Source organism: Tamandua tetradactyla, chromosome 16 (assembly GCF_023851605.1).
Source record: "Tamandua tetradactyla isolate mTamTet1 chromosome 16, mTamTet1.pri, whole genome shotgun sequence".
Classification (NCBI taxonomy): domain Eukaryota; kingdom Metazoa; phylum Chordata; class Mammalia; order Pilosa; family Myrmecophagidae; genus Tamandua; species Tamandua tetradactyla.
In genome coordinates, this window is record NC_135342.1 from 34,984,710 (window position 1) to 35,007,650 (window position 22,941).

General features: G+C 43.5%; 2 long non-coding RNA genes across 2 annotated transcripts; one reads left to right on the plus strand and one right to left on the minus strand.

Annotated features, from left to right (window-relative positions):
• Positions 1 to 9,055: 9,055 nt before the first annotated feature.
• LOC143659381 (uncharacterized) lies at positions 9,056 to 16,893 on the minus strand. Its single transcript, XR_013163512.1, has 4 exons — positions 16,557 to 16,893; positions 16,158 to 16,222; positions 12,963 to 13,144; positions 9,056 to 9,418 (listed from the first exon to the last, which is right to left on the minus strand). It is a non-coding gene; the product is annotated as an uncharacterized LOC143659381 (long non-coding RNA).
• Positions 16,206 to 22,690, plus strand: LOC143659382 (uncharacterized). The gene is made up of 3 exons (XR_013163513.1): positions 16,206 to 16,458; positions 21,979 to 22,136; positions 22,584 to 22,690. It is a non-coding gene; the product is annotated as an uncharacterized LOC143659382 (long non-coding RNA).
• The last annotated feature ends 251 nt before the right edge of the window (positions 22,691 to 22,941 follow it).

The window sequence follows — 22,941 nt, forward strand, 5'->3', positions numbered from 1 at the left end:
GGAAACAATGTTGAAGTATTGACCTTCATCCTCTGGAAGGGTTCTGGACTTGATGCAAATGTACGGGAAGCAGCAGCCTTGATAGACCCTCAAAAATCTCATCTGCCTTGACTGTGCTTTGTTGCACTGGCCCCAAGGAAAGGCAAGACATTTGGGCAGAGGTGGGCGTCCGCCTGCCAGACTGCTATCACAAGAACCATGACCTGGTTTTGTATTAAACAACAAGATTTTATTAGCTCACAGTTTCAGAAGCTAGAAGTCCAATATCAAAAGATATCAGCAAGGTTTGCATTCTCTCCCAAATCTGTAGCTCTGGTGCTGCCAGTTGGCAATCCTTGTGGTTCCTTGGTTTCAATCCCTGCTTCCTGTCACATGGTGATGTCTTCTCCTTCCTTCTGCTCTTGTTACTTCTTGGTTCTCTTTTAAAAGCCTCCAATGACCCAGATTAAGGCACATACCCATTTAGTTGGGCCACACCTTCACTAGAAATAACATCTTCAAAACTTCCTCTTTATAAGGGGTTCACACCCACAGGGATGTGGGTTAAGATTAAGAGCATATGTTTGTTGTCACATAATCCACAGTGGAGTCCTCCCTTCTTTTCTGGAGTGATTCTAGAAGTCACATCTAATGTCTAAACTCAGCTTTCCTTGTATCAATCCTCAGGGAAGTTTGCATTAACCAGAGATCTCTGGGGCCCAGAGACTGGGTTGCGAGCACGTCTCTCATCCAAGTGAAGTGGTCGTTGCCACTGGTTTGCTGCTGCTGTAACAATAATAATGCTAAAAATGTCACCTAGTTCCTCCAAGATTGAACACGAGTCAGAATTCCATAGTTAATTTGATGACTTGCTTGAAGTAGCCATGACCCATTATTTGGAACTTAGCCGCTGTTGTGCATACACAAAGAAACCTCTTCCGTCATGTGGTCTTACCCCCCTGGGACACTCTCATCTTATTCTTGGGGAAGGGGGTTTGCTCTAGACCTCAGAAAATTCTTACCTCATTTGGAGGCATTTTTCCCGGCCCAAATCTCTGAGACAATACAGCAACTTGTAGCGGTTGGTGACCTGCTGCTGTGGTAATTCCTTCCTTTGGGCTTTGAAATTGATTTTCTTCCTTGTGGCATATAAAGATTCAAAGCATGCCCTTTGCTCCCTGTCCCAGGAGGGTTCCTGCTTCAGCAGTGGAGTGGGGGACAAGGCCACCATCTGGGTGTGGGGCGGGGAGGGGCTCCCTGGAGCGCCCACTCTCTCCCTAAGCCTGACTGTGCTTCCCAGGGTTGGGGAGCGGGGCATGGGTTCTGGGGATCAGAGCTGGAGCAGCCTTTACGTGGGCTTTCTTGCCAGACTGGATGTTAATAAAGGAGAACCAGAGGTGCTTTGTGTTTCAGTAGTTCCTTCTTGGAAAGTCTGTGTTTGTGGTAGTCTCCAAAGACCTCCATGCACCCCCTGCTCCCCGCACCATGCCACGATCCCCAGTGGGGGAAGAAAGTGACTGGAAAGCATGTTGGGCTCAGCCTCTGTCATATCTCCTGTTTCTCCTTCACCCCATTCTCCATCCCCCATCATCATCTTAGAATCCCTCTGCACCCACACCCACCAACATTGTTCCTAAAACCCGTCCTTGCCCCTCCCTGCCCCAGCACCCTATTCCCTTCTTAAGTCCTCTGGCTTGCCCTCTGCCCACTCTTTTTTTCTTAATGTTTTTTTTTTTTATTATGAACAACAAACAAACCTACAAACATTCTTGACATACAAACATTCTTGTTATGACATCTGCACACTCTTAAAGTTCCTGTCTCCCCCCCTTTCCTGGTTGACCAGTAGGAATCCCAGTTATGGGGGGACAAAGTGGAGGTAATTTATCTTGAGGTGGGGGTGGGGGGTGCTTATGCTGCACGCAGCTCCAGTTCTTTTCTAGCAGATTTGAAGAGGACGGTGCTTAACCGCTTCCCTGGCCCCGCTCTTACCCCTCCACTCCTTTTCTCTCTCCTGTCAAAGTGGTATTTCCAGAGAGCAGATTGGATCATGCCACGCCCTTACTTGAAAGGGACCACTGGCTCCCCATTTTCTGGGGTGTAGGGCCCGCACACCTAAAGGCCCTCGTCAGTCTGCCCTGTGGTGGGATGACCGTGTGAGGGCCTCCAGTACCCTCCAGAGCACACGGCCCACTTGTGGTTCCCTGAAAGCCCTGGGCTCAAGTGCTCCCTCGTCCTCCCTCCTGCTCTTCTTTACCTTCTCATCCTTCAAGCTTCAGCCTCGGGGACCTGCGTTAAGCGGTCCTGACCCTGCTCATCTGCTGCTCTGGGTCGGGTGCTTCTCTGCTGAGGTCTTGGATTGATCCTGTAGATTTTTAACTTGTACCTATTATACGTTGGGTGCTGAGATTCAAGGGCAGGACAACCCTGGGACACAGACAGCGAACAAGCTAGAAAGCAGCTGGGTAATGCAAGACTTCCGGATGTGCACTGGGGAAGAGGCCACTGGAATGATGGCCAGGGCAGGTCACTCTGAGTGGCGACGTTTGAGCTGGGACAGAGATCTGCAATGAGAATGTTCCAGCAGATTGAAAGGCTCAGAGTCAAGCAAAAGCTTGATGAGTTCTCAGCAGGAGAGAGGCAAGGCTGGTGCGTTGGGCACCCAGATGTTTCCAGAGATGTCCAATGCCCTCTTTCCTCCCTATGCTAAAATGATTTCCAGCAATAATAATTTATAAATGAAACAGGTAATACTAATGGCTGCAAAAAAGACATAGAGAGAAAAAACATTATTTTATTGAACTTTATATGTGTGAGATGTGTATATATATATATATATGCATGTATATATATATATATATATATGAAATCATTCCAGAAAAAATTACAATACAAAATGAACATTAAGTAATGAATTAATATTGTTAACATTAGTGTATTTCTGAAAAAGAGGAAAAACCTCATTCCTACATATTATCTCTTGCAGTGATGAACAGTAACATTAGGATTTCTGTTTTCGAGCTTTAACTTTGCAAATTTGGCTTTGCCAATCTTTTTCACACAGTCATGTTCAACAGCCATTATCACCAGATTTGTCAGCGTGCCTTTGCTCCTAGGTGGCTGAAAAAGATGTCTTTACTCATATACTTTCAAAGAATTTCTTTTGCTTGGAGCAACAGATATACAGAGTTATGAAAATGTTTTTTTTTTTTTTTTTTTTTTAAAGAGAGAGGGAGGAAGGGAAGGAAAGACAGAGAAGGAAGGAAGGATGGAAGGAAGAAAGGGAAACATCTTTAAACATTTTCTTGTTTTATTATATTTTGTTTGTTTGTTTGTTTGTTTGTTTTTTACATGGGCTGGGGCCGGGAATCGAACCGAGGTCCTCCGGCACGGCAGGCAAGCACTCTTGCCCGCTGAGCCACCACGGCCCGCCCCGATGAAAATGTTTTAAAGTAATTTGGGCAGAGATTTATCAAAATCCCCTTTTCATATGTCCCCCTTCTTTGGAACTTTTTCACTAAAATATCACCAGAACAATTCAGTATAGATGTCTATGCTATTCCATAAAAGTCTCCAAAGTTTTTCTTTTACAAAATTCAGAAGGAATAGTTGAATGGTAGTGAGCATGACATCATGGGATCTGTCCCCGTAGACCCAGCATCTGGTTCTTGGAGAAAATGATTGAAGCTTTTGAGTTTTGCTCTTTCTTCCGGCAATGTTAGACCTGTATCTTTCATCATTTCCCCTAATATTCTTGTTCAAAATTGGTTCTATCTCTATGTAAATGTCCATTTTCTTACATTTGTTTGTTGCATTGCCAATGGTCACCTCCTCTACTTCTGGTCCTTCTGTGCCCAGAAGTAGAGGACCAGATTTAAAGTTTGATGTTTTCACTGTATGTTGTTCAAGGCAGATTTCAGCTGTTTTGCAAATACTTTTGTGGCTGATTAACCTCAACTATAATTTCCCACTAGGAAAAGACTACTAAAATGTACCACTGCTGTAAAATTGTATTTCCTTGGTTCTCTTTTAGTTTTCAAATGAACTATTAACAGTTGGAAATAATGAATTTCAATCTTCCAGGTATTGTTCAAATTGAATAAATCACCCTGAATGAAAATTTGCACTTATCAAACAAAGTAACATGCATTTCATACCCTGTTTAAAATTTTAAACAATTTCCTTATTGATCACTTCGGGTGACGGAATTGAAGTCACATAAGTTCTGTTTCTCTGTCTTTATAAAAACTGTGGGGCCGTTATTTATTTTGAATCTGCTGTTTATATGCAGAGATGTGGAGTTCTGCAGGGGTTGGGAAAGTGGACTGTTCGAGCTTGTCTTGTGTCCTGTTGACATGTCCACATGATACTGAGCACTTTACTTTCTGGTGCAGAAATACGTTTTAGTTGCATCTTGTACTTTCTCTGCCCCAGCTCTAGACTCAGTTATTTCTCCAAGGAGTCTTACCAAAAACAGATATACAAGCAAACTATCAACTATAAACAGATGTTGATACCTTATTGGTTTCACTTGAGTTCATTTCCCTTTCTGCAGTGATAATGGGTTAGAATTTTGAGCCTAGCTTCTGTGAGTTCTAGGCTTGAGAAAATGAATAAATATATTGAGGCTAATGGGAACTGAGAGTTTCTCACTGTTGGAAAATATGAAAATGGGGAGGCTTGAGCTGTACTCTGTGTTACTGGATTGGAATTGGAGGCAGCAGATGACCTCATGGTTTTTAGCATCTATCCCTCTGTCCATCCATCTAGAGATCTAGAAATAAATATTGATACCTGTGTGTGCACACGTATATGGATGTGTCTGTCTGCTGAGAAGGTCTAGAAACAATGACACACCACCAGCAATTAGCATATGTTGTGCCAAGATCTTTGTATTTTAATCATAATTTTCATTTAGTTAAAAAAAAGTTTATCCTTCTTTTGTGCATGCTATATTACAGGAAACTTAGTAAATGCTATGTAACATTTAAAAAACTGCATTCTCTTTAGTAGTACTGCCCAATAGAACTTTTTGCAATTGGAGCAATGTCTATATCTGCGCTGTCCCAAGTGGAGCACACATATGCCTCTTGAGACACATGTGCCTCTTGAGCATTTGAAATGTGGCTAGTGGGACTGAAGAACTGAATTTTCATTTTATTTAATTGAAATTAAAATAAAATTTATTTAATTAAAATTATAATTTAAATAGTGACTGTGGTTAGTGGTTACCGTATTAGACTTTGGGTGAAGGGTTTGATTGATCGATCTATCTATTTATCTATCTATCTATCTATCTACCTACCGATCTATCTACCCATCTATATAAACAAGATTAATAAAAATGTTGCTCAAGTCCATATTGTTCTAATACCTTTGGAACCTTTGGATAAAAGGTGATAAATGTATATATATATATATTCATGTTTATTAATAATATTTTGGTCAAATCCTTTCTCTTTCTTTTTGTGAACATTTTGTGAAAAATTTACCATTTTGCTTCAATCTGTACCTTTTTATAGTACAGGCTTTTTTTTTTTTTTTGCATGGGCAGGCACCAGGAATCGAACTCAGGTCTCTGGCATGGCAGGTGAGAACTCTGCCACTGAGCGACCATCGCACTGCCCTGTACCTTTTCAAATAATATTAACATCTCTGGTTTATTTTATGTTTGCCTGGTGAATTTTTGTCTCTCTCTTTATCACATAAGAAGAGCTCAGTATTTATTTTTTGAATAAATAAATGCATGAAAAGATATTTTAAAACCTCTGAGATATTTTATTTTAGATGTGTGTTCTTTTTTAATAGCATACAGCTGGATTTGGTTTTTGACCCAAATTGTCTTTTAATAGAGAAATTTAACTCATTTACATTTTATGCTTTGCTGCTTATGTTTCTTTATTCTTCTTATGTGAAGTTCAAGCATATTCTATACTAGTTCTTCTTAGGTAAGGATTTTGTTCCCAGTGAAATTTTCTTACCTTGAAAATTTCCAACTTTATACAGCCTAAGGAAGATTTCTTTCTTTTTAATTATTGCTTCTGCATTCTTCTTTTTTCCCCTTTTGAAATACTTTTATGTCCAAGTTAAGTGCTCTCCATTTCTAATTTTGTTCTCTTTTTCATTTATTGACCCTTTTTGAGTTCTGGTAATATCTTTTGTGCTGGTCTTCTAATTCTCAGATTTGGTTTCTGGCAGTTCCAATTTGCAGTTTTTTACCTCCATGAAAAAATTCTTAATCCTATTTTTCACCCTCAAAGCAATCTTTTCAGGTTTTTCCTTTTACTACTGTCTCCCAGTGTTTCACAGTTGCAATGTTCTCTGGGAAGACACCTAGAGAACCTTTACACTTTTCTCCCATTTCTTGCACTAACTCTGTCATATAATGTGACATTTTCTCTAATTGCTCAGATTTATGTCTCTATCTTGAATGGCTAAATATTTCCATATGTCTCATAATTTCTCTGTTTTCTCTCCCATACCAGGGGAGGTCAGAGGGTTATCTAATAGGGGGTTCCAAGAGAGGGTGCGAGGTCTTCTGCTTAAATCTTCCAGTCCTGGGCAATGGGAGGACAGAAACATTAAGATTTACTGTGGCTGTTCTTTGCCAAATTAGCTTCGATGAGCCACAGCTAGAGCCCCCCCCCCCCCGCCCCCGGCAGAGGGTTTCACCTCTGTGCTGAAGAGTTTCTGTTCCCTATTTGTTGTGGTAACTCCACGTTCATGGGAGTGATCCCTCCTTTCCACTGACCACGGGTAGGTGAGGGAGAGAGGTGCTTACTGGTCTCAGTCTTCCAGAACATGTGTGTTTGTAGTGTTTTGGTCATATGCAAAGAAAAACTAAATTTAAAGACTGTGAGAGAGAATTCAATGAGATTGTGGGTAGTTCTGCACTGAGAATTGAGTGCCACCATCTCCTGTCTGGACATCAATGTATCACCTCCAGATTACTTCTCTATAAGGATCAGGGTCACAGTGGCTCAACTGAAGGGTTTTCTCCTTGGATTTCCTCTCTCCTACTTGTGCCTGAAGCACAAACTTCAAAAACTCCGGCATTGCAAGGTGCCAAGGTTAAAGCGTTAAGTTTGGTTGACTTTATTTTGGAACACAGAAAGCTGACCTGCTCAAATCGAATTCTCAAAGCATCATTTATGGCCCTTTCTAGGGCCCTGACTCCCTTAATATTGAGATTGGTTGGTGGGGAACGATTGCCTGAGGGGTGCCAAAGATAAGCTGCGCTCTCCTGAGCCTTCTCTAAAGATGAGGGATTCCTTGGACTTGAGGTCTCTTGCTGCTAGAATTGGGACCCAGGAAGTGTGGACAAATGCTAGATGTGTATGCTGGATACTGATGACTCCAGGCCAGACTTGGCTGGGCAGATGTTTCAGGCACCCTCATTTCTTCAGCCCCGACATCTGTAGCGTCCTGAGCCCAAGACCTGCCTTGCTCCACACTCTAGTGACACATCCTCATATTCTGGGGAGCAGAGGGATTCTGGGGCAGATCATGGCTCTACTGCTTATAAGTGGTAGAATCTGGTCAAGTTTCAAGCCTCAGTTTCCCCTCTAATATATGGGGATCAATATTTCTATTTCATTGTATTGTTGGGGTGATTCAGTGATACGACATCATCAAACTTCTCACTGTTCAATAAATGACTAAGTTCTCCATTCCTAAATGCACATAGGAGAGGAAGAATGGTAGATAGTTAAGATGCCTTCTAGAGTTGAGCTGCGTGATGCCGAAATCCAGGTTTTGTCCTCGCTGGTCACAAATTCTGAGCAATTTATTTAGCCTCTTTGATTCTCAAGCTTCTCCTTGGTAAAGTGTGGATAAACTACTTCCTACCTCATAGGTCTGGTAAGAGTTAAATGAGAAATGTATGTAAAACGCCCAAAGTACTACTCGACACATAGTAACAACTTGATAAAAGTTATCTGTTTTTAATTTTAAAAGTCCTAGCACTTTTACTTCTTGGTATCCATCCCAAGCAAGAAGTAGCCAAAGTATGTATGGACGTGATTGCAGAGTTATTTGTAATACTGTATGATAAACTGGAAACTACCTAAATGTTCTCTGTGGGGCAATGGAGAGATAGATGAAAGTGTATCTTCCTAAAGAATACTATGTAGCAACTTAAAAGAATGAGGTGGTTCTGGATCTGCTAACAGGGACAAAGCTCAAAGACCTACTGATGAGTGAAAGTGAAGTTGTGGGATAGCACGTCGTTTGGTATAACACCATTACATAAGAAACCTCCATAAAGTGAGTTTACACGCACGGCGAACTTCATGGGAGTGTGACCTGTGAATGACAGGCATGAGCATGCATGGCTGTCACTGTCTTGAAATTCTTTATATATATATATATTTTTTTTTAATTGAGAAATCTTCATACACATACAGTTGATATATGGTGTACAATCAGTAGCTCACAATATCATCACATAGTGTTGTGTATTCATCACCATGATCATTTTTAGAACATTTGCATTACTCCAGAAAAAGAAAGAAAAAAGAAAAAAACTCATACATCCCATATGTCTTAAAATTCTTACTAATTTTATCTTTGAACTATGTTTATAAGTGAAGTCTGATGGGACAATGGAGCAAGCACATGAACAGGACCAGAACTGCTGGTGTTCAGGCAGTAAGCTTTGTCAGGAAATTATCACAAAGTCAAAGCATGCACATGGATGTTGCAATAAGTATATCAGGGAGTTACCAGAATTCTTCAGAGTTAAGAATTTCTGGTTTTGAAAACTGCTGCCACGTTGCAAAGCAAGTAACCACATTAGATTTAAAGATGGTCGCACTCTATGGAAAATAACATTATTTTCATATGAAGTTTATTTATTTATTTATTTATTTTTTAACATTGGCAGGCACCAGGAAACGAACCCGGGTCCTCGGGCTTGGCAGGCAAGCATTCTTACCTGCTGAGCCACCGTGGCCCACCTTCATATGAAGTTTTGGATAAACCAGTTATTAATGAAGACAATTTTTAAATCACTTATTCCTTTTAATTGAAGATACAGAGATAAATGGCATCAACAGGCATTTTGAATTATATACAAATTGTTAAGCCACTTTCAGTTCTTTGTATGACCTCACAATTATAGGAAATGTCAGAGGAAGCATTAAAATGCCATCGTGTAAATTTATTTTTAAAATTAAATTCAGACTTACATGAAACTGATTGGTAGAAAGAGTTAAATCGTTTTAGAAAAATTGCTCCATGAGGATTGATCAGTTCTAGAAGTACTAAAATTTGAATTTGGACATACTTTATCAAAAATGTATTCCAATATTTTCAACAGCCCCAGTATTAGTTGCATCAGAAGAAAGATACATCTCAAGTGAAAAATTATATTTGCCATCTTGCATTTGCCAAGGTTGAGGGATGTCATTTTCAATTGTATTGGATGAAAAAGAAGTTGCTGCAAGTATAAATTTTGATGACTTACTAAATGAATTTGCACAAGTTTTTGGAAAAGCAAACCAAAAAAATCTTATAATCAATCTAAATATCACATTAATAAGGTATTATTATGTTATATCAAATGAGGCCAAAATACTTTTTTTTTGTAAGTTAGGTTGTTACTATAAGTTATGTTGCTATATTATGTTGTTACTCATGTATCACTATTATCTTTCTACATCTTATAAGGAATAAAATTTTTTAAAGAGAAAAGATTGGTATTTTGGTACCTCAGGGCACCGTATCAGGTGATACCTGATGAGGCCCTATCTCATTAATAGCAATGTCAAATTCAATCACTTGGGCAAGGTGATGTTTGCCAGGTTTTGCCTCATAAAGTTATTGCTTTTCCCTTTGCAATTAACAAGCATCTAGTGGGGTATTACTTTGAGACTATACAGATATCCTGTTTTTTATCATACTTTTGCCTACTAATTTTAGCATCCATTGATGATTCTTGCTTGCAACAGTTATTACTATTGTGTTTGCCTGATGGTGATTTCCTATTTCCATTCTTCCTTCCATAATTATTAATAGAAATTTTATAGTAAGGCAGAGCTGTCCCTTGTCCCCATTTATTTATGTATTCAGCAATTTATGTAGATGAAATTCAACATGACCAACTCATATACAATTTGTTCTTTGGGTGGCTGTGATGACTGGGCAGGGGGCTCTTGGCTTGAGAGCATCTGGTGACAGAAGAGAGGTAACAGAGTCTCCCAGGGTGTGTGTACAGATACACACATAGTTTATCGCTATGGAAATGACCACCCTTCTTCTTGGTCCTGCCTCCATGACTGATGAGCTGGGTTCCAGTGCCAGCATCTTCTCTCCATCCTGAATGAGACGGAAGGCTCCCAAGGGACTGTTTGGGTACTGTTCTGCCTTGCTGACTCCACCTTGAATGCTGAAGAGTCTCTGATTTTAGGACCTCTCTGACTCTTGGCCCAGCGAGCCCACCTCTTACCATGATTCTAAGTAGAACTCCAATTGCTGACAGGTGTCATGGTACCAGCATCATTTCCCCGGGGGGGGGGGGGAGGGGGTTAAAAAAAGAGCTGTTCTTTCAGGAAAGAAATCTAATTCTCTAAGCAATGATCTTGCCCTAGGATGAAACATGAACATGCCAAAAGTTTTTAAATTAAAAGAAAAATATATCCCTAAACTCCAGATTTTCTTAGGGAGTGGGGGTAGTAGATGGAATGATTGGAGGAAATGGTGGCAGGAGAAAGAATGAAGTGTGTGTAATAGTTTAACAAAAATTAAAATCACGTTGTTAGGAATAAGGAATATAATACTCATAATCCCTTCTATGGTGCCTTATAGATGGACTGTATTAGTTTATGGCAAAATTCAGCTAAATATAAAGGCACAGTTTATTTGGGCAATATTTAAAGTTTAACCAATTAAATCTATACATAATTTTTACATTTTGTTATTAAAGGAGCTATCTAAGCTTTGCTGCCAGAGAAGAACTCTAGTTCTCTCTAGATTTCTGGCAGTTACGAGAAGCACACTTGAGAAGGCTCAGTTGGCATCAGAGGAAAATAAAGGACATGATCCCACTTTTCAATACTCAGAATCTTTTGAGTTGGAAAGGAGCTGAGGGAAAATGAGGGAGGCCCTTTCTCCAGAGGGAAAACGAGGGAGAATCTTTCTCCACTCTGCCCAATTTGGGTGAGTGAATGTTCGCTGAGTAGAACCAGCTCAAACACAGACCAGGTTACTTGCTTCCTGCGCTCTTGGATTGTTAATTGCCTCTGTTTAGAGAAAAGCTCCCCCTCACTCTCACATTTGTTGACTTTTTAGATTTTTCTATATCTTGGTCATTTTTATTCCTTCATTCCACAGGTTGATTTCCCACCTTAGCACAGGAACAGTTGCTGCCAGGCTGACTGGGAAAGAACCTGGGTTCGGTGCCCTGCGAAGGGCATTTATTTCAGAATCCCCTGCTTCGGACCTCTGGGAAGGTGGACCTTGCTTGTGGCACTGGAAAAGATGTCTCTATCATCAATCCCAGAGGGTTACATGTCCCCAAGGCACCATCCCTTGGCAGGTATAAGGCCCTCAAGGAGTATTGGTTTTGAATGAACGGATGAATGAAAGAATGAGGAATATTTGTTGAATGAATGAATGAATGAATGGAGTAAATATGTGTTTACTCCATTCATGCAGTGGGGGAGAATCTGGCAGAAGTGTACTCTCTGTTACATATGTAAGGCCACCGTGGATAATTTTAGAAATCTCATTAAGCAATTTTGAGACACAATATTGAAGGAAGTAAGGCAGCGTAGCATATTGCCTTCACAAAGAATTGGAGGGAAACTTATAGTTCAGTCCTCTACAAAATCCTCAGCAGGCAGGTACCTGCCTTTGCTTTCAGGCTCCCAGGGCTCAAAAGTTCACAAAGAAGGGTGTGTAATATGGAGTTCACAGCCCTGCTTATCTCAAAGGGATCTGTGGAGCTTAGGGCAAACCCCAGCAGGTGGTGAGGGCTCCAGAGCGGTTAACCGCAGGGATGTGTAGACAGCAAGCCTGCTTCCCTGAAGTTTTCTCTCCCCCGATTTCTTCGTCTGTTGTTCAGCTGTCACACTTTCTAACCCCCTTGCCACCCTGTTTGCTCTCCTCTCAGCGTTCTCCAGTTGGTTTGTTTCCCCCTAAGCAAAACACCCCCAAGTATGCTTAGCCAGTACAGAAGGTTGGGGGGTGGGGGAGACCTCCTAAGGCTGGGCATTTGTGATTCTGTGAGTACAGCCAATGTTTGATTCACTAATCAACACATCTTATCATCACCCTAAAAAGGCTCAGCGCCCTCCTGTTTCAGATTTCCAAATTAACGTTTATGTTGCTATAAATTACATTCCCCATTACAGGGACAGCCTCTTGTGGCCACAAGTTTATATCCAGGGCATGTTTATCTGATAATGTAGGATGTGTCCACCACATAGTTCCTTCTTTCTGTCTTTCTCTTATGATTCAATCTCAGCCTTTTCCCTCTGTCCAGCTAGGAGACTCACTGAATAGCATGATCTCAGTATTATTCTTTCTGCTTCTGACTCATCTTAGGATTTTGAAGAACTACCATAATTTCTTCCAGTGCAAAGGATTCTTTAGGATAGCTCGGTTGAGAAGAAAAGGTTTTAACCCGAGACACAAGCTACTTTTCCCAAGAACCAATTCTTGGAACTGGCCATCACCGCCATCTTAGATTTCCCCATTTAACAGTGTCTCCCGATCGAATTGTCCAAGTTGAGGCAAGGCTGGGAGGGAACGAGGGGAACTGTGCCCGGTTGTGCTGGAGAGGAGCATTTCTGACCTCTGCGGAGCTACAGCCTTTGACACTTGTTCTTTGTTCTCTCCCCACCTCCCCCCACTAAACCATCCTCATGATCATACAGTCTCACCCTTGAGTGAACTCAGCATCTGCGCTTTTTTGTTCTTTCCTGGTAATATAATTTAGAAAATAGCTGGGGAGGTTTAATATGAATAAGAATTCACAGAACCTGTAACTGGTGCTTGGATCCACCTTCTAGGGTAGGTTCTCTGACTGCAGAAGGACAAACCCTGCTTTGTGGTTATGATGTTTCTCTGCTGTAGCTGCATTCAGGATGGTAGCGCTGCCTGGGAAGTCAGAGAAACCAGGGCTGGGGAATCTGCGGCTTTGGTGCTAAAATCTGTCTTTTACCTGTTTAAATTACAATACGGAATAATTATGTATGTGTAAAAACTGTCAAAAAGTATACTTAAATCGTACCTCTGCCATGTGCTAAAATTACTTTTCATCATGACCTATTTGTACATCATTTGAACCAAATATCTCAGCCTGCAAATGTAAATGTGTTTTTGTTTTTGCTCTGCAGGTTAGGTCAGCAGACGTCTGCTACAAATATGATTGCAAGGGTGAAGGTGACATGATTTACTTAAATCAGGCAATTTCTCCATTAAAGCATTGAAGCCTCAACTCATAAAGACACTCTTTAGCCGATGAACTATAACGTTGCCAGGCATTTGTCATATTAGGTGATTTGAAAGGAAAGAACAATTATAAAAATGAATGTAATTCTCTGTTGAAGGAAAAAAAATCCAGTTTTTGCAGCAGGGGGTGGTTAATTTTCTACCGATGAAAACAGGTTTCACAGCAATTCTGCTGCTATAACGTTCCACAATTAAAATATAAGAAGAAAAGGTTCCGACGCCAAAGCAGACAGTTGTAGGAATTAGTTGTTTCAGGGGTGGGAAAACAGATTTCCCTTTCAGCACCAAAGGTTATTTTTTTTTTCCCCAGTGGAACAAGTCTGCTGCCATAAACTGTGCCGGGTGTGCCCCCCACCCCCCACCTGACCCCAGTCCCTGAGCTGCTTTCAATTAGCAGGGATTATTAAACTGGAAACATTTTAAACTGCTACCGAAGCTGCTTTCTGGCGTTATGAGCTGAGCTAGAGGCGTCACAATAAAAGCTGATTGATTAGCAAAGAATGTACTTACAACAACTGATGCCCAGTGTCGTTTTATATGCATTTTGCAGCCTCCCTCTTCTCCTTGAATTTTGTGTTTTCATGGGGAATTTAACCTTGGTTTTCTTCTGGCAACTTCTAGAGCGTGGAGGCTCTCAACTTCCACCTCAACTGCCCAACCTTCCTTCCTGTGCTTCTCCCACCTAAAGGGTGACCCACAGGCTAGCGTGGTAAATTCCAGAGGGCAGGCTATTGGATTCCTGGTTTTCATGACCTCCTTTGGTGTCTAATTGTCAGAACATTAAAATAACAGTAATAATGACACATTCCCAAAGAATATAGGCCAAGGAGTGCTGATAGGGTTGGAGGCAGGTATTTATCTCCTGTTAGAGCTTCAGCAACCGAAGGCATTTACCTTAAAGCATGATCTCATGTACTCATCCACCTCCTAACTTATATTACTCTTTTTTAACATTTTCTTATGTGCATATCTTCTTTCTCCAACAAAACTAACCTATTTATTTGGTAATATATACATACTATTTGGTTGGCACTGTGCTAAGCTTTTAACTATATATGCAACATTTAATTCTAGGAAAAATATAGTTACTCCTATTTTTACAGGTGGGGAAACCGAGGCTTATAAATGACAGAGGTGAATTCAAACTGAGGTCGAACGCTTAATCACTATATCGCATCCATGTCCAAACCTTTCCTGCCCTGAGCTTTTGATTCCTTATCTAAAGGAACAAAGTTTGGAACAAATCTCCTTTCTAGTTCATTCACTTTTTTTATCCGTTGATGCATCCACATGCTTGGGGAGCACCTTCCTTGACACACACTTGTGTCAACACATGCTCGTGCCTAGATCTGTCTCAGGCTCTAGGATGGTGGTGGACTATCCGAGGAGCCACCTCTCGTTCTGGGGAAGGGGCTTATGCCCCTCTGACTGTTTCTGTCCCAATTTCAGGTCAAGGGTCATCCCTTCTTTGATTCTCCGTCTGGCTCATGGGCTCCATTCAAGAGCAAGCGTGGCCACTGTGGGTCTGCTAAGAAAGTCTGGTCTCTTAGGCAGAACTTGTTCACTGCTTGAGAGAGCGTGCTCAGAAGAAATGCATGACCACGCCAGGACCCATGAACTCATCTGCCCAAGCAGAGAGCAGGCATGTACCCACTTTGCCATTTGCCACGAGGAATCCCGGCTTCCCAGCTTGGCATGATTGCTTGGGTGGCAAAAGCTCCACAAATCAGTCACAGCCCATGTTGGGAAGATTGGAAGGAAGAGGCTGGATTTTCTTCTGGGTGACAGCAGGGTCTGCGCCTATTTGTCAGGATGAGAGGGGCTGGAGTTAAGGAGGGTTGGGGGTGGGGTAAAGTGGCTCCCGATGGGGCGGGGCCTGGGGTGAGCAGACCCACAGTCATTCCTGGATTATGACTCAAAGCACACAAACAAGAAGCATATATTACCTCCAAAGTAGTGCTGGCTCTGTAGTGTGAATGGAGAGGTGAGGTATTGCAGCTGTTATCTTTTGAACTAACTGCTATTGCGTGTCCCATGACCAGCTGTGGCAGGGTTTTTGTTCCCATGAATGAATGGGCTATAAATCTGTCGGGGTTGACACTAGCAGCAGTACTAGAGGGTGTAAAAAGAAAATGTGCAGAAGAATCTTGTGGTCTTTGCTTGCCTGGAAAATGAGTTCAATAAAATGGAGGTGATCAGTGCTTATTTATAGGGCAAACTGATACATCCAGCATTGGCTGTCAGAGCCTAACTTAGTGTTTTCTCATTTACACTCACTCTGTAAAGCCCATCACATTGCTGGGGGCAGTTCACAGAGCTGCGTGCAAGAGCAGAAGGCAGAGGAAAAGGAGACACCTGGAGATAAAAGCAGTGTTTTCCACTCTAAAGTTTAGCAGCTGCCAGTGGTAACTGGCAGAGAGGTTTCATACTGAGGCTTTGTAATAAGCTGGAAAAACCAAGGCCTTAGATAGTTCCTTATTTACATTTCAGTTTTGAGGGTGAATGACAGGAAATGGGATAAAATTAATTGCCATTTTTCAGGCCTCTGAAACAATAAATTGTAGCAACCATAAATTTGGAGCTGGGTTAAGTACTGAAAACAATTTATTGCTAATTTTTCCCTTAATTGCATTTCTAAGAAGAAGGTTTGGTGCTTACTGGTGGAATTATTATATACAAATTATTCGTTAAAAAGCACAATGAACTGTAAATCAGAAGCTTACCTGAAACAGGGTCAGGGATTCCTACGATTCATCTTCCCTACCCAGGCCATCTCCAATGAGATCCTCTGCAAATCAAAGCATCTGGGAAAATGTACCCACTGTCCCTCACCCCTCCTCCATGGCAAGACCCCAAGGACATTAAGTGTTGCTTTGATGAGATGCCACACCTTCTAAAAGTGCAGTGTGAGTCACAGGGGGGAAAAGAGCCCAGAGGACATGATGGAATGATCACCTCCTGGCCTCCCTGCCCTGTTTAATTTGTTTTGAGGCTCCAAGTCATGTAAGGCTAACTGCACTGGAGGTGAGTCAACAGCCTGACCTTGTTTGAGAGATAGTGGGAAGACAGTGACATCATGTCAGAAACCACTGGGAAGAAATAAAAATTGGTTCTTGTCTCACCTTTGGTGAGGAGAGCCATCTTTCAGGGTGAGCATCCTCTGATGGGAAGGGCATGTTGGGACCAGCCCTGGCTAAGAGTGGAGTTGCTGCGTGTTATCATAAACTATTGGAGGCGATTTCTTATCTCCTAGTTTAGGCAGAAGCATTTGGCTTGGGTGGTGGTGTGGGGGGATGGAAGGTGGCTCCCTGGACTTGCTCCCTGCAAGCCTTCATGCCTGGAGGAGACCATCGGGTGGCCGCTCACCTGCTCAGATACATTTTACAGCCAAAGAGTGGGTGATTGATTTGTCCCACTCAACCAGCCAGAGCCTGTGTGCATCTGGGACCTCCTGGTGACTGAAATTGCAATTTTTAATAACCATTTGGGTGAATAACCAGTGGCTATCAAGGGTCTTTGTGATGTAACAAATGATCATGCCTTAGTGCATGGTAAGACCAGTGGGGGAAAGTGTGTGATTTGTTAGAGAGAAGACCTTCTCTTCCTTCCACAATGGCACTTCCTGTTTCAACTCAATGATGACCAAGGTGACGGGACCCTCCTGCCATTGGGTGTGTGCTGTCATCTAGGACAGCTGGCCATCCATCACTGGTCAAGGGAAGGATGGAAGGAATGGAGGGAGGGGCACAGTATCCAGGGCTCTGAGAGTCTTCCTTGTGAGCCTGCTGGGAAGATCCTGTATCAGAGAATGACCCTCAGTCTGACATAGCCTGTTTTTCTCTAGTGTCAGAACAGACTGTTAGGTCAGAACACGCTCTGAACCCCCCCAGGTCTTGATGAGTCTAGGGCACATCAGTCCAAAAGGTATCTACTTAAGTGACTCACACGTGGAAGACTCTTGGGACAACGTAATGTCACTTTGTACATTTGAGAAAATAAATTGAGCGAGCAAGACCAAAGGCAAACTATTTTTGTTCTGGTTTCTGCTGAAGACAACGTGTAAATAACCACACGCTCTTATCCATGAAACAAGGCATGGCTGATGACCTGCCTGCAGAGATTCTTCGTTAAACAAGACGAGACAACTTGACTTCATGCAGACTTTCTTCCGTGGACAATCAGCTTGGTCAGGAAGGATTGGGAAACAATGGACAGGCTTTAGGAAATTTTAGTTTTCACTGCCTTTCCTATGTGGGCAGGGGTGTGTATATGTGTGTGTGTGTTGGCTCCCAGGAGGTCTGCTCTTAAGCACCTCTGGCTCCCTTTTTCTGATGATGGCTGCCCTGTATTTTTAGCATTTGCACACATGTGAAATTGGGCAGTACTTAACGGGCTGTTTCTGAATTTGGGAAGACTCTGATTGGCTCCATGGTAGGCTGCTAATGATCACTACCATCATTTCAGAGGGTGTTGGCAAGGCGATAATGCAATTAACATCTCTCTCTTTGATAGAGAATGAGGTGAAGACAAGCTGACTTTTTGGAACTTGATGATTACTGATAATTAAGGAAAACCCTTGAGGGGAATATATTGGGTTGTTTTAACAATTGCACCCAAATGCATGTGTAGTGAGTCCACCTCTGAAACAACGTGAGAGCAAGGCAGATATATGCCCACCGGTTCCAGTCCTTCTGGGAATGGGGTGGGCACGAGCATTCTGCTCTTTATTTTTAGCAAATGTTTATAGCTAATGTGGCTAGAACCATGGGTGATGTTTCAGGAAATTTATTTAAAATTCAATTTGTACATCGTGACTTTAAGCACTACTTTTGGGGAAGTGTGTTTTGCATTATGCCATATCAGTTCGGGATTATGGACTCCGAGGGAATATGTATAATTTTTATGCACTATGTTTATTGGCACATTTGTGTTAATAGCCAATAAGATGATATTGCCATCTTAATACCATGCGAGTCTCTGTGACTCTGTGTCTAATGAGTGCAGCCCTCAGTTCCTTTGAGTACCTGCTGAAAAGGAGAAGGAGGCACCATGGGCTAGAGGGTCTGGGAAGAGATGCTGGAAATCCAAATATTGACTTGGCAGGTTGTGTCTCTGTACTACAGAAGCAGGGACCTGTAATGCAGAGAGGGGATCTGGGTTTAATCAAGGGACAGTGCCATGGAAGAGATGTTAACGTGATTGTACAGCAAAGTGACCTTGTTTGCAGAGAATAAAACCATCCCACATGATATTTAATTCTCAGTTACATAAAGCAATACCCTCCTGACGTACTTCCTTGGCTCCCGGGAAATGTGGATCTTGTTTTTTGCAGGGAATTCACTGCTGTTCTGGATAGATAGCAAGATGTCAGACAGTCGACCCTCCAACTTTGCTCTAGCTCCTCACTATGTTTTGCACCGGATGATTTTCCAAGGCTTACCCCTCATATTGAATTATTCATGGAATTTACACCAAGCAACAGTGTAATGTTAGTTATGTATATATTCACTGCAAACATCACATTAGTGCAAACCATGTTCACTGGAACATTTAAAACAAAAAACAAAAAATGGAGCCCAGGGCAATTTCTGCTCCAAAGGATGCATACTGGCCATCAAACCTCAGGGTCTTCCTTTAGGCAGCCAGGAGTGATTCTGGGCTGAAGTCTGGCTGCCAAAATCTCGTTATCATCCTTGGGAATATGCAGGCCTAAGCTACAGCCATCAAGCAGGAAAAGGAGAATTAGCCAGGTTCGTTTGGTACGAAGTTAACTAATCTGACAGAATTCAAACGTGGAGAAGTAAGTGACGTCGATGGGGGACTTTTGTGTAGACTGGAAAGAATGATGGCTGGCAGTGGCGGGGCTTCTGAGTCCCAGCATCCCCTGAAACCTCACGGCACTATCTCTGTGAGGGTATATATGATTCCGTGACTAACTGGATTTGAGAAGTTTAAGGCTGTGTTGCCCTCCACCCTCACCACCCCCCTGCCTGCCGCCCCTCCCCGACTCTGAGTGTTGTGCAGAAGCATTTCTAAGGATTTGTAGAATCTGAATTTGGCTGCCTCAGCTTCAAGGGCTAGGTCGCTTGTGGGGAGGGGGCTGCGGGAAATCCCCCCTACAACCTGGAAATCAGGTAGGTGGCATTCCCTCTTCAGGGTCCTAAGGGTAACGCTCCTCAACCCCCTGAAATCCAGACATATTTACCTGTGAGCCAGCATACCCTGAAGTTGGAGGAAGAGCTGATAAGTTACTTCTCCCTCTCGGGGAGAATCTGCTTCTTAATAAAGAGCCTTGAAAACCAAGCTGTTCTTAGCCAGAGGGAGGGAGAGACAGTTTGTAAATCTTCCCCCATCCCAAGATTATAAAAATACTCAAATAATATTCATCTGGAGTTTTATGGTCTTATTTGGCTATATTTGACTCTTGAATCTGTCTGACATTTTTTTTTTATGGTGGTGTGAAGTATGGGTGAGACAAGATGCATTTTATTTTTTTCCAAATGGCCAGTCTGTGCTGATGATGCTGGTGGTCGCGCTTCCCACCTTGGCAGTCACCTCTTACCCCAGGGCCAAAGAGGAAGCCAAGATTCAAAGACACAATCACGGTTAAGGGAATGAGCTTTGGAGACAGCAAGGCCTGGGTTTGAATCCAACTCCACTAGTAACCGGCTGTGTAGCCAGGATAGCTAGCCACCATCTCAAGCACTGTCCTCCTAGTAAATGGGGAATGGGGAGAAATACCCCGTCCCTGGGCTGGGGTGAAGACTGAGTGAGGTAACGCAAATTGGGTGCCCCCCAAATGGGCCCAGTGCTGAGAGCTCAGTGCCTGTCAGTTTCTACAGACCCCTTTGTGCTTCCCATCAGTCAGCTGAAGGACCAAAGGTGAGGCCTCCGCTCCCATCATCCTCAGCCTCGTTCCCTGTTCTCGATGCCACCCCCGTGTTGATGCCAACTCCCCGGGCACCCAAGGAAGACCATACCTGGAGGGGCCATCCTTCCCTCCTGTCAGCCACAGGGGCCATCGAGGAGTGACGAGAAACCTGGCTTTAGAATTGGCCTGTCCTCCACCTGCTGTCCCACCTGCTGCCCAGCTTTCCTTTCTCTGGTTTTGGGACCTACCATTTTCCACATGTGTCCTGGATCTGGATGCCCAGGTGGCTCTCCATGGAAACCAGCACATGCCACCTGGTTTCATGAGCTCAACCTTGGCCGCCCTCTTTTTTAGAGCCCAGCTCTAGTGTATTTGTAGTTGCTGCTTCATCCAAGAAGCCTTCTCTGTTCTGAATTTTCCTTTGCTTCCCAAAGCTTTGTTTCAGCTTCTGCTGGAGCGCTCCACGCTGCCTGTACTAGCTGCACGGGAGGGCCTGCAGAAGCAGCCGGGGAGCCCCCAGCCCTAAGCCCAGTGGGGTACGGTGGGAATAATAGCAAGCCCACTGGTCTTGAGATCCTGAGGCCACAGCAGAGTCAAGATGCCAGCCTGGAAATGGCTCGTTCAGTTTGGGTGCTGCTCACAGGTGCTCTCTGCCTTGTGGCTGCAGAGGGCCAGACAAATAAGCAGGCTCTGAGGGCCGTCCATTGAACACCCAGCCCAAAGCACTGCACCAGGCATTTTACTAAGTAGCTGTTTTGGCCCCCATTTTACAGAGTGGGCAGCACCGGTGCCCAGACAAGGGAAAGGGGACAGATGGGAGAGAATGGGAGCTGCTGAGTGGCAGAGCCGGGCAAAGTGACGGCTGCATTTCCCTGTACATCTCCTTTTTAAGTAACTGGGCGAACGACTTTGTGTCTACCCCTTGCCTCGCTTAGGTGTTTCCTGGTCCTGTTTGAGGGTGGCGGAAGTTGCTCAGGGTCTGGAGCGAGGAAGGAGGGAGGAGAGGCCAAGGGTGAGGAGTCGCCGGCCGCCTGCCCCAGCCCCACAGGCAGCCATAATCTCGCAGGCACTCCCAATCTCCCCTTTTAAAAAAGATTCCAATCTAATAACTGTACTTAGGTGTTTTTTAGACCCCATAGTGTTTGCAGCAACCGTTATAGCTCTATTATGATAATACAAGAAAGTTACATTATGAAATAAATGCATTTTAAGGTTTTTCCGTGGCAACATAATGTAAGGATCATTCTGCATGTTGGTACTAAAGAATCAAAAACAGTTTAGTCAGTGGATGTGAACACTGTTTCTTGTCATCCAGTTAATGGATCTACTGTAGTATTTGTGTTTCTCCCAGCTCTGCTGCCGTACATCAATGAAAAATTATGTTTTTTTGCTCAGTGCTCCAGCACCCGTCATCTTTATAGTCAACGCATTCCCCTTCAAGTCGTGCGGTGTAAAATGCCTGCCGTGCCTCGGCCTCTTTCCCTCCCCTTCATTTACCTGGTTCTTGGCCATCGAGGGTCAGTGCTTCTTCTTATTAATGTTCTGTGTAATAGAAAAGAGTGCGCCGTGCTATTCGTATGGGAGCCTGGGAAACAGAGGCTGTTAGTGTGCAAAGGGCAGACAAGAAGCCTGGCTTTATGTTTTTAACCTCTTTGTTTACCGGATCTCGGCAGTCCATCACCCGCCCTCCTTGCATTTAAAGCAAGCCTGTCGGCCTCCAGCTGAAGACGCGCTTGCAGTTGAGTCCAGGAGAGCCACGATGTCCGTCTCATTTCAAAGAGACTCATGAAGACCTGGCCTTACCTCTCTAAGCATTTACTCTCCCAGCTCGGTGAGTTTTACTGGCTCCAAGGTGACCCGGTGGGGTTCAAAGGGTGATGGGTTCTCCAAGGTCACACTTGTACAGCTATGGGGCTGCGGGAACCGCAAAGGCCAAATGTCACCGCAGGGAGCCTCCATCCTCCTTCTGATGCTGTGATCTGCAGCCAGACTCTACCGCAGGATCACAAACTAGACACCTGGGGGGACGAGGCAGGCAGTTCACATCAGTACAACAGGCTTCAGACAGCTACCTCTGCCCAGTAGGAATGTGACCCGGGAATGCCAGACCCTCCAGTGTCCAAATAGGAATGGCAATGCAGACTTGACAAAAATATAAAATATTCTGATTTTCTCATGTGGCTCATTAATTAAATTGAAAACTAACTTATGTGTGCCAAACCATGCTAGGGATGGTCAGACTGACCCAACCCACCCTCTGACCTCTTGTGCATCCCAGACTTGCTCCGTGTGTCCTCAGTCATGGCTGCAGGGAAGTGCCTGGGAATGCAACGGCTTGGGTGCCATCTCATCCAGCCTCCCTTGGATGGGTTCTCCTGGGCCTTGGTGCAGGTAAGAGTTGAGCAGCATAAAACATCCCAGTTGCCAAGGTGTGACCCCATTACCATGACAGCAATGACACGTGGAGGAATGAGAGGGTCTGCCTGGGCACCCTCCCTGGGACCCCAGCTGCCGAGTCCAGAGCTCGGAGTGGCTTCATAGACTCAGGTTTTGCTGGGAGCTTCAGGGGCTTTGCAGCATCCAGGTGAGCACTGTGCAAAAGCGGTTTTAAATTTCAGAAAAGAAGGACTTGGAAC